The following is a 14,575-nucleotide window of genomic DNA, read 5'->3' on the forward strand; positions in this document are numbered from 1 at the left end:
AGGTGACTGGCCAAGATCCTCTAGCTTTCCCCTGCTGATGCCAAGGCTTTTTCCTCAGCTCATTTTACCACCCTCTGCAATGCAGGGGTTGGGGTTATCGCAGGTGTTACCCAAAACTAGGCCAGCTAGTAAATGTAAGGAGGACTAGTGACCCATCAGAGTATGGCAGAAAGCAGCACATTTATTATACTGACAGCTAAGCTCAAAATTAGAGAGGGGGTGGGGGTCACACTCGCACTCACATACTCACGCTCCTAGAACTGGCATGGCACTGGAGATGTCAGGATTCTGCAAGGTAAGTGTCCCACAGTGCAGCTATGGATGGTGCGATGAAGGTAAGTCTTCCTGAGGCACAATGAAATGCAACGCAGAGAACCACTGGCCAGGCAGTCCAGGCAAAGGACATTCACTGGAGGTACAAGCTTGTGAGTGCTCTCCTGAGCACATGGCCCCTTCCCCTTTTAAGAGCCTGCACCTCATGGCCTGCGACTAGAAATGACTTGGCTGCATCTGGTTGGTCACACTCCCCTTGGGCAGCGTCCATGCTCTGGATGATTGCTACCTAATTAGAGTCCCAGACACCTTGTCTACCTGGGAGCTCTTCTGCTCTTCAACCAGAACATTCATCCCTTGAGCAGTCCAGGAGGGAGCAGGAGGGGAAAAGCCACTTCATAGGCATTCAGAGAGAGAGAGAGAGAGGAGACAAAAGTGAGAGGGGGGAAAGTATAACAGACCTTTTGAGCATAGAAATCACTGCTGCTCCTACAACATCAGGGACAGGACAGTAGGAGCTGGGAAAATTAAGCCCTCATGTTTCCGCCTGGTTTCGAATCAGGGACCATTTACATGTTCAGGAAACGTGATAACCACTACACTACAGAAACTCTGTCACAGGGTTAGGGATAGCATTCCTTATCCATCCTGGCTAATATCTACAAAAAGAAAGAGGAGTACTTGTGGCACCTTAGGGTTTGGCTAGACTGGAGAGTTGCGGCGCAACTCCACACTTGCAAGGCACATTCAGCACTGCATCTCTCTGGCTGCAGCGCTGGTTGTACTCCTGCTCTGCCTCGGGTATAAGGATTGCAGCGCTAGTGATGCAGCACTGCTCCACAAGTGTGGCCACCAAAAGCGCTGTAATTGGCCTCCGAGGTATTCAGAGGTATCCCCGAATGCTTGTTCAGCCACTCTGCTCATCAGTTCACACTCTACTGCCCTGGCCTCAGGTGATCAGCCCTTTAAATGCCCTGGGAATTTTAAAAATCCCCTTCCTGTTTGCTCAGCCAGGTGTGGAGTGCAATCAATCAGTGACCATGCCTCCATGCGCCAAACGAGCCCCAGCATGGAGCAATGGCGAGTTGATGGACCTCATCAGTGTTTGGGGGGAGGAAGCTGTGCAGTCACAGCTGCGCTCCAGCTGTAGGAATTATGATACCTATGGGCAGATCTCAAGGGCCATGCTGGAAAGGGGCCATGACTGGGACGCGGTACAGTGCAGGGTTAAAGTAAAGGAGCTGTGGAGTGCCTATTACAAAGCCCGCGAGGGAAACCACCACTCAGGTGCTGCCCCCATGACCTGCCGTTTTTACAAAGAGCTGGACGCGATACTTGGAGGTGACCCCACTGCCAATCCGAAGACCACGATGGACAGTTCAGAGTGGGGATAGGAGGGGGAGGTGGAAGAGGGGAGGAAACCAAGAGTGAGGATACTGGGGTGGTGGGAGACACCCCGGAGTCCCAGGAGGCATGCAGCCAGGAGCTCTTCTCAAGCCAGGAGGAAGGTAGCCAGTTGCAGCAGCTGGAACTTATTGGTGAAGAAGAAGCAGAGGAGCAGGTTCCCGGTAAGCAGCTTTTATTTTCAGGATGGAAATTTTTTGGAAGAGGAGGGAGGATTAGGGCTGCATGCATGCATGCCTAGATGTGGAATAGCCCATTGATGTGGTCTATCATGTTGCGGTAATCGGCCTTGGTAATCTCTTTAAAAGTTTCAGCCAGAGTGTGGGCAATGCGCTTGCGCAAGTTTATTGGGAGAGTCACTATGGTCCTTGTCCCAGTCAGGCTAACGCATCCGTGCCACTGTGCTGCGAGGGGTGGGGGAACCATTGCTGCACACAGGCAAGCTGCATAGGGGCCAGGGCAGAATCCACTTTGCTGTAGTTGACCCTTCCTTGCTTCCCAGGTGACCCGCAACGGCGAGATATCTTCCAGGATAAACTCCTGTGGAAAATGTTGGGATAGTGTTCAGTGTAGGTCCCCCTGCAGCTGTTTGCTTTCCTCAATGCACAGAAACCCCAGTACAGTCCTGAACCAGTCAGTCCCCCTTCCCAGGTGACCCGCAGCAGCGAGATATCTTCCAGGATTAATTAACTCCTGCACCCATTCCCCCCTACTCACCATTTCTTCGCTGCTGGGGGCTGTGTCTGCTCTGTTTGGTATGTGGAAAGTATGCTAAAGTGAGACTGTAAACTCCTTCACTGTGATTATACACAATGCTGCCTCTTTGTTAAATGTTTCCATTTTTATCTTTCTAATAACAGTGTCCTTGAATTCTTAACTGGCCATATCAGAGACTGCTGAGAGGCTACAAAACCTGAGGAAGAAGCCACGGAAAAGCAAAGAAGATACGATGAAAGTAGTTATGAATCAGTCTGCCAGAGAGAGTAAAAAACTGCAGGAATGGAGGGAAAAAATGCAGTAGTGGAGGGAGAGAGAAAGCAGGAGAAAGGCAGCGGCTAAGAAGAAAAGCACGAAGCAGCTGATAAGCATCCTGGTGCGCCAAACGGACTGTATCCAGGCACTCATAGCCATGCAGGGAGAGCACTACAGTGCCGCCCCACCCCCAGTCCCAAAGCTCTTTCCTTTGTGCCCCAATGTCAGCTCAAAACTCCCTTCTCCAGCATCCAGGTTCTTACCACCACCAGCTGCCGCCAACACCTGTATGTTCACCTACCAGCCCTGAGAACTACGACCCTTACCCTCTGCACTCAACCCCCATCACCATGCAGTATAGGCATCCTGAAGTGTAGCAGTCATTGTACAGCATTCCAGACAGGACATATTCAAACCTCTGATTGTACAGTTCACCACCCCACCCCCCTGCTCTTTTAGTTATTTTCTTTTCAATAAATGAATTCTTGGCTTTTAAAACAGTTTTTTTTATTGCAGAAAGTGAAAGATACTGTAGCCCAGGAAAAAAACAGGCACTGCAAATCATTGTAACTACTGCACTTCACTCCCGTGCAAGGCACCTAACATTACTGTTGGTTTTCAGCCTCAAATTCCTCCCTCAAGGCATCCCTAATCCTCGTAGCCCTGTGCTGGGCCTCTCCAGTAGCCCTGCTCTCTGGCTGTGCAAATTCAGCCTCCAGGCATTGAACCTCAGAGGTCTATTCCTGACTGAATGTTTCACCCTTCCCTTCACAAATATTATGGAGGGTACAGCATGCGGATATAACCGCAGGGATGCTGCCTTCTCCCAAGTCTAGCTTCCCATAAAGAGATCTCCAGCGTCCTTTTAAACGGCCAAAAGCACACTCCACAGTCATTTGGCACTGGCTCAGCCTTTAGTTGAACCAGCCCTTGCTCCTGTCAAGCTGTCCTGTATACGGTTTCATGAGCCAAGGCATTAACGGGTAAGCGAGGTCTCCAAGGATCACAATGGGCATTTCGATGGCCCCTACTGTGATCTTCCGGTCTGGGAAAAAAGTCCCGACCTGCAGCTTCCTGAACAGGCCACTGTTCCGAAAGATGCGTGCATCATGCACCTTTCCAGGCAAGCCTGTGTAAATGTCAATGAAATGCCCACAGTGATCCACAAGTGCCTGGAGAACCATAGAGAAATACTCATTCCGATTAACGTACTCAGATGCTAGGTGGGGTAGTGCCAGAATAGAAATATGCGTCCCATCTATCGCCCCTCCACAGTTAGGGAAACCCATTTGTGCAAAGCCATCCACAATGTCTTGCACTTTCCCCAGTCACGGTTCTTCTGAGCAGGATGCGATTAATGGCCCTGCAAACTTGCATCAACACAATTCCAACAATCGACTTTCCCACTCCAAACTGGTTTGCGACCGATCGGTAGCTGTCTGGAGTTGCCAGCTTCCAAATTGCAATAGCCACCCGCTTCTCCACTGGCAGGGCAGCTCTCAATCTCATGTCCTTGCGCCACGGGGGGGGGGGGGGGGTGGCGAGCTCCTCACACAGTCCCATGAAAGTGGCTTTTCTCATCCAAAAGTTCTGCAGCCACTGCTCGTCATCCCAGACTTCTATGACGATGTGATCCCACCACTCAGTGCTTATTTCCCGAGCCCAAAAGCGGCGTTCCACGGTCCTGAGCATTTCCGTGACTGCCACAAGCAATTTATTGTCATATGCATAGGATGACTTGATATCATCGTCGGACTCCTCAATGTCATTTTGGAGCTGAAGGAATAGCTCCACTGCCAAAAGTGATGTGCTGGCAACACTCATCAGCAAAGTCCTCAGCAGCTCGGGCTCCATTTCCCACAGAAATCGAGCTGCACAGAAACCTTTGGGAGACTCACAATGGTGTCAAACGTGAATGGAAAAACAGTGACTGCTGGGATGTGAAGCGATGCACCACGGGGCGTTGGGACAGGAAGTGGAACGACCCGCACCCTTCCATCTCCTTTCCACAACCCATGGCGCCAAAATGGGACGAAGTGCTCTGTTGTATAGCTGCCCACAATGCACCACTCCCGACAGCGCTGCAAATGCTGCAAAAGTGGCCACACTGCAGCGCTGGTAGCTGTCAGTGTGGCCACACTGCAGTGCTTTCCCTAAACAGCTGCACGAAGACAGCTGTAACTCCCAGCGCTGCACACCTGCAAGTGTAACCAAGCCCTCAGAGACTAACAAATTTATTTGAGCATAGGCTTTTGTGAGCTAAAACCCACTTCATTGGATTCATGCAGTGAAAAATACAGCAGGAAGATATATATAGAGATAGAGATAGAGATAGAGATATACACACACACAGAGAACATGAAAAAATGGGTGTTGCCATACACACTATAACGAGAGTGAGCAGTTAAGGTGAGCTATTATCAGCAGGAGAAAAAACTTTTTGTAGTGATAATCAGGATGGCCCATTTCCAGCAGTTGACAAGAAGGTGTGAGTAACAGTAGGGGGACAAATAAACATGAGGAAATAGTTTGACTTTGTGTAATGTCCCATCCACTCCCAGTCTTTATTCAAGCCTAATTTAATGGTGTTCAGTTTGCAAATTAATTCCAGTTCAGTAGTTTCTCGTTAGAGTCTGTTTTTGAAGGTTCTTTGTTGTAATATTGCGACTTTTAGCTCTATCATCGAATGACCAGGGAGATTGAAGTGTTCTCTGACTGGTTTTTGAAAGTTATAATTCTTGACATGTGATTTGTCTCCATTTATTATTTTACATAGAGACTGTCTGGTTTGGCCAATGTGCATGGCAGAGGAGCATTGCTGGCACATAATAGCATATATCACATTGGTAAATATGCAGGTGAATGAGCCTCTGATAGTGTGGCTGATGTGATTAGGTCCTATGATGATGTCCCCTGAATACATATGTGGAGAGAGTTGGCAACAGATTTTGTTGCAAGGATAGGTTACTGGGTTAGTATTTTTGTTGTGTGGTTGCTGTAAGTATTTGCTTCATATTAGGGGGCTGTCTGTAAGCAAGGACTGGCCTATCTCCCAGGATCTGTGAGAGTGAGGGATCGTCCTTCAGGATAGGTTGTAGATCCTTGATGATGCACTGGAGAGATTTTAGTTGGGGGCTGAAGGTGATGGCTATTGAGGTTCTGTTACTTTCTTTGTTGGGCCTGTCCTGTAGTAGGTGACTTCTGGGTACTCTTCTGGCTCTGTCAATCTGTTTCTTCACTTCAGCAGGTGGGTATTGTAGTTGTAAGAACACTTGATAGAGATCTTGTAGGTGTTTGTCTCTATCTGAGGGGTTGGAGCAAATGCAGTTGTATCTTAGAGCTTGGCTGTAGACAATGGATCATGTGGTGTGGTCTGAATGGAAGCTGGAGGCATGTAGGTAAGTATAGCGGTCAGTAGGTTTCCAGTGTAGGGTGGTGTTTATGTGACCATCACTTATTAGCACTGTAGTGGCCAGGAAGTGGATCTCTTGTGTGGATTGGTCCAGGCTGAGGTTGACGATGGGATGGAAATTGTTGAAATCATGGTGGAATTCCTCCAGGGCTTCTTTTCCATGGGTCCAGATGATGAAGCTGTCATCAGTGTAGCGCAACTAGAGTAGGGGCGTTAGGGAATGAGAGCTGAGGAAGCGTTGTTCTAAGTCAGCCATAAAGATGTTGGCATACTGTGTGGTCATGTGAGTACCCATACCAGTGCCGCTGACTTGAAGGTATACTTTGTCCCCAAATGTGAAACAGTTATGGGTGAGGACAAAGTCACAAAGTTCAGCCACCAAGTTTGCAGTGACATTATCGGGGATACTGTTCCTGACAGCTTGTAATCCATCTTTGTGTGGAATGTTGGTGTAGAGGGCTTCTACCTCCATAGCGGACAAGATGGTGTTTTCTGGAAGATCACCAATGGACTGTAGTTTCCTCAGGAAGTCAGTGGTGTCTCAAAGATAGCTAGGAGTTCTGGTAGCGTAGGGCCTGAGGAGGGAGTCTACATAGCCAAACAATCCTTCTGTCAGGGTGCCAATGCCTGAGATGATGGGGCATCCAGGATTTCCAGGTTTATGGATCTTGAATAGATGACAGAATGCCCCTGGTTGGAGTTCTAGGGGTGTGTCTGTGCAGATTTGTTCTTGTGCTTTTTCAGGGACTTTCTTGAGCAGATAGTGTCGTTTCTTTTGGTAACTCTCAGTGGGATCAGAGGGTAATGGCTTGTAGAATGTGGGGTTAGAGAGCCACCTAGCAGCCTCTCGTTCGTATTCCGACCTAGTCATGATGATGACAGCACCCCCTTTGTCAGCCTTTTTATTATGATGTCAGAGTTATTTCTCAAATAAATTTGTTAGTCTCTAAGGTGCCACAAGTACTCCTCATTCTTTTTGCTGATACAGACTAACATGGCTTCCATTCTGAAACCTATTAATTTATCTAGTTCTCTTTTAAAACCTGTTATAGCCCTAGCCTTCACAACCCCCTCAGGCAAGGAGTTCCACATGTTGACTGTGTCTGTGTGAAGAAGAATTTCCTTGTATTTGTTTTAAACCTGCTGCCTATTAATTTCATTTGGTGGCCCCTAGGTCTTATATCATGGGATCAAGTAAATAACTTTTCCTTATTCACTTTCTCCACACCACTCATGATTATATATATCTTTATCATATCCCCTCTTATTCTTCTCTTTTCAAAGCTGAAAAGTTCTAGTCTCTTTAATCTCTCCTCATATGGGACCCATTCCAAACCCCTAATCATTTTAGTTGCCCTTCTCTGAACTTTTTCTAATGCCAGTATATCTTTTTTGAAATGAGGAGATCACATCTGTACGCAGTATTCAAGATGTGGGTGTACCATGGATTTATGTAAAGGCAGTAAGATATTCTCTATCTTATTCTTCTTTTTTTAATGATTCCTAACATCCTGTTTGCTTTTTTGACTGCTGCTGTACACTGCGTGGTCATCTTCAGAGAACTATCAATGATGACTCCAAAATCTCTTTCCTGATTAGTTGTAGCTAAATTGGCCCCCATCATATTGAATGTATAGTTGGGGGTATTTTTCCCAATGTGTATTACTTTACATTTATCCACATTAAATTTCATTTGCCATTTTGTTGCCCAGTCACAGTTTTGTGAGACCTCTCTGAAGTTCTTCACTGTCTGCTTTGGTCTTAACTATCTTGAGCAGTTTAGTATCATCCGCAGACTTTGCCACCTCACTGGTTACCCCTTTCTCCAGATCATTTATGAATAAGTTGAATAGGATTGGTCCTAGGACTGACCATTGGGGAACATCACTAGTTACTCCTCTCCATTCTGAACACACCAATGGGCGAACCTGGAGAGAGAGATGGCAGCCCTTCGATAGGTCAGCTGGTAGGGCAAAGGACTGGAGCTGGCACTCAGGAAGTCATCCTGATGTCGCCCTTCTGACTCCAGCTTGAAGGAGAGCTTCTTTTTCTTCTCCTTGCTGACAAAGAGCAAGAGAAGAAAGAAAGGTCAGGTGGGCCAACTTGGTGCACAAGTCCATGCTGTCTTTTCTTGCTTGGGAGCCTGAAATGAGGGACTCGTGGTGGGTAAAGGCACTGCTGTGCTTCCAGAAAAAAGCCCACAAAGAGCATGCCAAAGCATGGGAGTGAACGAGGCACCGCTATATTGCCAGTCTAACACGCTCCCAACTGAGCTAAGTCAGCACCTGAATGGCACTTTTGGGGCCTGCTGCTTCTCTGCCTGGGATGTTTTGGTCAGCCCTGGCACACAAAAAGGGAATCATGAGCGCTCACGAAGGCAAGATGAATTTTTGCCTACCTTGCTCAGCTTGACTTGCTTCCTTACCCAATTCCTGCCTTAGATCCTGGGTTACCTGGCGGCTAAAGATGGTCCATTGTCCCAAGCGGTGCCAGAGCCTGACACAGTGGGCAGCCTTTGCTCTGCACATGCCGGCCATCCACATTTGCAAATACTTTAAAGCACCTGTCAGTAAGTTCTGGGGACAGTTGCTCACTTTCAGAGGAAGCTCCCTAAAATTGGCCTATCACACCCAGTGGTACATTGACCTCTGTTCAGATTGAGCCAAAGGTATGTGCAGGGGTCGCTGCTGTGGCCGCCGCTGCTGTGAGGGCACCCACTGTTGCGGATGAAGCCATCCTGCAAGCACTTTCCACCTAGCCACCCACTGAAAATCCTGTAGGGTGTAAGGTGGGAATAGAAGAACACTGGGTGAGGGGGGAGGGGACTTCCTAACCTCCTAATCAGCAGGTAAGTCTGCCCAGTGGTCTGTGATGGGATGTTAGATGGGTTAGGATCTGAGTACTATAGAGAATTCTTTCCTGGGTGCTGGCTGGTGAGTCTTGCCCACATACTCAGGGTTTAACTGATCGCCATATTTGGGGTCGGGAAGGAATTTTCCTCCAGGGCTGATTGGCAGAGGCCCTGGAGGTTTTTCACCTTCTTCTGCAGCATGGGGCACGGGTCACTTGCTGGAGGATTCTCTGGAACTTGAGGTCTTCAAACCACAATTTGAGGACTTCAATAACTCAGACATAGGTTAGGGGTTTGTTATAGAAGTGGATGGGTGAGATTCTGTGGCCTGCATTGTGCAGGAGGTCAGACTAGATGATCATAATGGTCCCTTCTGACCTTAAAGTTTATGAGTCTATGAGTCTACTCCTCCCCCTTCTGCCACCATCAGCCATCCATACCTGGTGCTGCAGCCGGTGGGGGTAAAAAAAAATATGGCCATATCGGAAGAGTCATTTGGGTTCTTTGCCCCACCATTCCCCTGGGGCCTGACCTGCCCTCCAGCTCAGCCACCACTGAAAATTGAAACACAAAAAAGTAGAGCCGTACAAGGCTTCAAAGCCCACCAGGCCCAACTCCCCTTCTAATACGGCAGAAAAGCCGCACTTCTAACTAGGTACGGATGTCCTATTGCCCCACAAGAGGTGGAAGGCCATCATGTTCGGTCTCAGCAGCACTCGTGGAGCAGGGGGAAACACATGGCTGAGGAAATTCCCCACAGATGTGCCTTGAGCATCCCAACCTTGTAGGTAATGACAAGGGCCATTTACACCACTGGCCAAACCATTCCTCACAGACCAGCAACCATTACTTCCAGTTCGTGTTCCCCACCTCATCCCCAACCGAAAGCTAGAAGGTCCAGCCATCAACCTGCCCACTCTTGTAGCCCTCCTCTTCCGCCCTGACTGATAGGGGGGAGTATTGAGCCTCCCTCCCTTAGGCCCTTCAGCATTCCTGGGGAACACCAACACCGCCCAAGTGACTTTGGGCCAGTAGGTCAACCAATAGAGCTGCCTCCTAGGCCAGGCTGCAGCCCAGCTTCAGGACTCAGAGGAAATGCAGCTTGCATCCCTACCTACAGGACTCCAGGCACGGCCAGGCTTCTGGATCAAATGTCCCCTCTTGTGCTCAAGTCACAATAGCTAGTGGGAAAAAGACAGGCTTTCATGGCCTTTGAGAAAGCAAGATAGAGCCTTGGAAGACCCAGGGTTTGTAGCACAGGAATTGTCCTAAGATCCCACCGAGACTTCAACTCATATTGCAGGACTCAAAGTCCCGAGTGCTGGCCCTTACACCATGGGACAAAAAGGGAATCCCCAGACCTTTGCTGAGTTCTGGTTTGAATGACCCTGTGAGCGCAGCCCTACATTTAATCACCAAGTTGTCATGCAGCAGTTTTCTGCAGCTCCCAGAGGCCTTTCTAAATCCAGACTGAGAAGCCAGTGGGCATGTGAGAAAGTTGCCCCTTCAGTCCCAGGCAGTACATGGCCCTTCCTAGTGAAAAGCCAAGTCCTGGGGAAAAAAAGTGATGTTAAATAACATCTTGGGGTGATGCCTTCTTTCATTTTGAGAGGAATACTTCCTTCTTCATCTGACCAGGGACTTGAACTCTGAAACCTCAAATTAAAAGTTGGATGCTCTACCAACTGAGCTAGCCAAGCTCACAGGTAAAAGAAACAAATTTTGTGCAGAAGAGAAACTAGTCATGAAAATGAGGGCAGCAAACAATGCAGAAAACTTGCTACTCTCGCTCTCTTACCAGTCCTAGCTCCAGCCTGCTCCTCCATCCGGCGCCCTGAGGCCTTCTTCTTTTTTTAGTTAAATATCAAATCCAGGAGAAAACACAGTTATACAAAGCAAAACAAAATCACAAACAGAAATGTCATTGGAAATACAAAAATAAGAAAGGAAAATGCAATCCCCATCACTTTATCGTGTTGAGGCCATTCCTGTATCGAGATCACCCGCGAAAGTCCCTGTGTGCTTACGAGAAACCTGGAGGAACTCATACCACAGCCTGAACATGAAAGTCATCTGCTCCCAGGTGCCGCAGTAAAACCCTTTCCCTACCGTGAAGTTGCACTCCACAGGATTTTATGAAAATATGCTAGTGAGTGTGAATATAATGTAACTGGCTTATGCTTCATGCAAAAGGTCTCCTGTAAGGTATCAGTACAAAGCTTATAATCTACTGAGTGTGTTCATCCTATTTGAATGAACCGATCATTCCTGTATCTGCAACTAGAAATATGAACTAAAACTCTGAGGTTCTGTTGTAGTGATTCAAAGTGTGGGCCATTAATAGTGGTTTGGACTCTTGATGGCTCCCATTAACCAGGACAATTGACTGGAGATAGCTCTGTCCTGCACCATCTATGAGTCAGTCCAGGAAGAATGAAGGCTTGGGGTCTCCCAGGACATGTGACCATGTCACCTAGTACAGGAATCCATCTTAAACCTGGGGCTCTTCCTTAGGAGAAAGACAAAAGATTCCTGCCTTGTACCAAAGCTGTATAAGGGGGTGTGTCATGGTATAATTCCCCACTCTGAACCTTAGCATCCAAAAGATGGGGTACCAGAATGAATTCCTCTAAGCTTAATTACCAGCTTAGTACTTGTAGCGCTGCCATCAACCAGGAATTCCAGTGCCTGGTACACTCTGGTCCCCTCAAAACCTTGCCCGGGGACCCCCAAGACCCAGACCCTCTGAATCTTAACACAAGGAAAGTAAACCCTTTCCCCTCGTTGCCTCTCCCAGGTTTCCCCTCCCTGAATTACCCTGGAAGATTATGGTGATTCAAACTCCTTGAATCTTAAACAGAGAGGAAAATTCACCTTCCCCCTCCTTCTCTCTCCCCCTCCCAGACTCTCTCTGAGAGAGAAAGTAATCCTAACACAGAGAGAAATTAACCTTTCTCTCCCGCTTCCCTCCTTTCTCCCCACCAATTCCCTGGTGAATCCAGACCCCGTCCCCTGGGGTCTCACACCAGAAAAAAACAAACAATCAGGCTCTTAAAAAAGAAAAGGTTTTAATTAAAGAAAGAAAAAACAGTAAAAATTATCTTTGTAAATTTAAGATGAAATATGTTACAGGGTCTTTCAGCTACAGACACTGGGAATACCCTCCCAGCCTAAGTATACAAGTACAAAGTAAAATCCTTTCAGCAAATACAAATTTGAACTCCTTCCAGCCAAATACACATTTGCAAATAAAGAAAACAACATAAACCTAACTCGCCTTATCTACCTAGTACTCACTATTCTGGACATATAAGAGACTGTATCAAAGAGATTGGAGAGAAACCTGGTTGCACATCTGGTCCCTTTGAGCCCCAGAGTGAACAACAACCAAACACTAACAGCACACACACAAACTTCCCTCCCTCAAGATTTGAAAGTATCCTGTCCCCTGATTGGTCCTCTGGTCAGGTGACAGCCAGGCTCACTGAACTTGTTAACCCTTTACAGGCAAAAGAGACATGAATTACTCTTACTTATCTGTTTATGACAGGGTGGAACAAAAGAAAGGTGGGTGCAGTCATGAGACATCCCCTAGCTATCACCTGAGCTGGAACACGGACTATACCAGATGAAAAGATTGGGCCCAGACAAGATATAAGTCTAGTCTGCAAAACAAGCTTATTGGGAGATCTCTGAGAGTGAGATTAGATCTGTATTGAGTTTCATACTGTATTAGGCTTGGACTTGCATGTTTTTGTTTTATTTTGCTCTGTGAAGAATACAAGCTCCATAGAGAAAGAAAAGTTAATGCCTTAGAAAAATCTGTGTATGTGTTAGATGAGTTTGAGGATGTCTAGAAACCACTCTCCTCTAGTTTCTTTTTTCTGATTTCCTGTAGAAAATCTGAAGCAGAGAGCAAAATCCATTGCTTTCTCTGAGGCTTGAACTAAGGACCTTCAGAGTATGAGACTAACATGCTACCAACTGCACTAAGTTGGCTTGGGAAACCTTTAGGCTCGGTGTTTATAGGACCCTCCTACAGCAGTGACTGGGGCAGGGAAGGAACCAGAGATGTGCTGGAAGAAGCAGGAAGCTCTGGTAACCAGAGACTTTTCCTGGCAGTTTCACAGTAGCAAAGAAATCAATTCATGCTGCTAGTGGACAATCTACTGGAACTAATGGCAGTACAGGGGGGATGTTTCCAAGCTGTGCACCTACTTCCACATTTTAGAACTTACTCTCCTTTTCCTACTATGGCACTTTCCAGATGAATTAAGCAAAGCAAGCTGGGGAAAGTACACAAGGAATAGAAACCAGTGCTCCAGATAAGGGTTGAATTCATAACCCCAGCAGTATCGCCCTCTGTGCTAACCAGTTGCACCAGTGCAGGTGCTTCTTAGACAAAGTCGAGAAGCAGGCAGTTATCAGTCTCTGTGGGTCACACCTTTGCCTGGCGATTATAAGGCTGATGCATCAAACCTAAATCAAGATGCAGCTTTTCAGCCATGAGACTCCAGGACATTTTAACAGGAAGAAAATCTCCTCTATTCTGGTTTATCCCCATTTGACTCTTTCTGCCCGTCTACTCCCCACCCTGCCCAGTCTCTTTCCTTCCCCATTGGGGCCATGCACAGAGGAGCCCCACTCAGTCTCTGTCACAGAGTCTGTATCCCATAAAGGGAGGGAGGGGTCACTCCAAAACATTGATAATGGGGAGAGGAGGGGTGGGCGTGGTTAGGGGGAGAAAGGATGGAGACCTAACAATGGGGTCCAGAGAGATTCCCCCAGATTGGGTAGATCCCCTGCTGCCCCCATCAGCCAGCTGTGGGAAGAACAACATGGGATTGCTTGGGGAAGCCACCTTTAGAAACATAAGTTGTCATGGTACAATTCCCCACTCTGAACCTTAGAGTCCAAAAGATGGGGTACCAGAATGAATTCCTCTAAGCTTAATTACCAGCTTAGAACCTGTAGCGCTGCCACCAACCAGGAATTCCAGTGCCTGGTACACTCTGGTCCCCCCAAGACCTTGCCCGGGGACCCCCAAGACCCAGACCCTCTGGATCTTAACACAAGGAAAGCAAACCCTTTCCTCCACCATTACCTCTCCCAGACTTCCCCTCCCTGGGTTACCCTGAAAGATCACTGTGATTCAAACTCCTTGAATCTTAAAACAGAGAGGAAAATGCACCTTCCCCCCCCTTCTCTCCCCCACTCCCAGACTCTCCCTGAGAGAGATAGTAATCCTAACACAGAGAGAAATTAGCCTTTCTCTCCCCCTTCCCTCCTTTCTCCCCACCAATTCCCTGGTGAATCCAGACCCAGTCCCCTAGGGTCTTACCAGAATGAAAAAACAATCAGGTTCTTAAACAAGAAACTTTTAATTAAAGAGAGAAAAACAGTAAAAATGATCTTGTAAATTTAAGATGGAATAGGTACAGGGTTTTTAGCTATAGACACGGAATACTCTCCCAGCCAAAGTATACAAGTACAAATTAAAATCTTTTCAGCAAAATACCAATTTTAACTCCTTTCAGCCAAATACACATTTGAACTCCTTCCAACCAAATACACATGTGCAAATAAAGAAAACAAACATAAGCCTAACTTGCTTTATCTATCTAGTACTCACTATTTGGAATCTATAAGAAATTGTATCAGGG

At 47.2% G+C, this 14,575-nt stretch overlaps 1 non-coding gene across 1 annotated transcript; it reads right to left on the bottom strand.

The window, feature by feature from the left end:
• Positions 1–811: 811 nt before the first annotated feature.
• Positions 812–884, bottom strand: TRNAV-AAC. The gene has a single exon. It is a non-coding gene; the product is annotated as a tRNA-Val (tRNA).
• Positions 885–14,575: the final 13,691 nt, after the last annotated feature.

This window comes from Gopherus evgoodei, unplaced genomic scaffold (genome assembly GCF_007399415.2).
Source record: "Gopherus evgoodei ecotype Sinaloan lineage unplaced genomic scaffold, rGopEvg1_v1.p scaffold_33_arrow_ctg1, whole genome shotgun sequence".
Taxonomy (NCBI): Eukaryota; Metazoa; Chordata; order Testudines; family Testudinidae; genus Gopherus; species Gopherus evgoodei.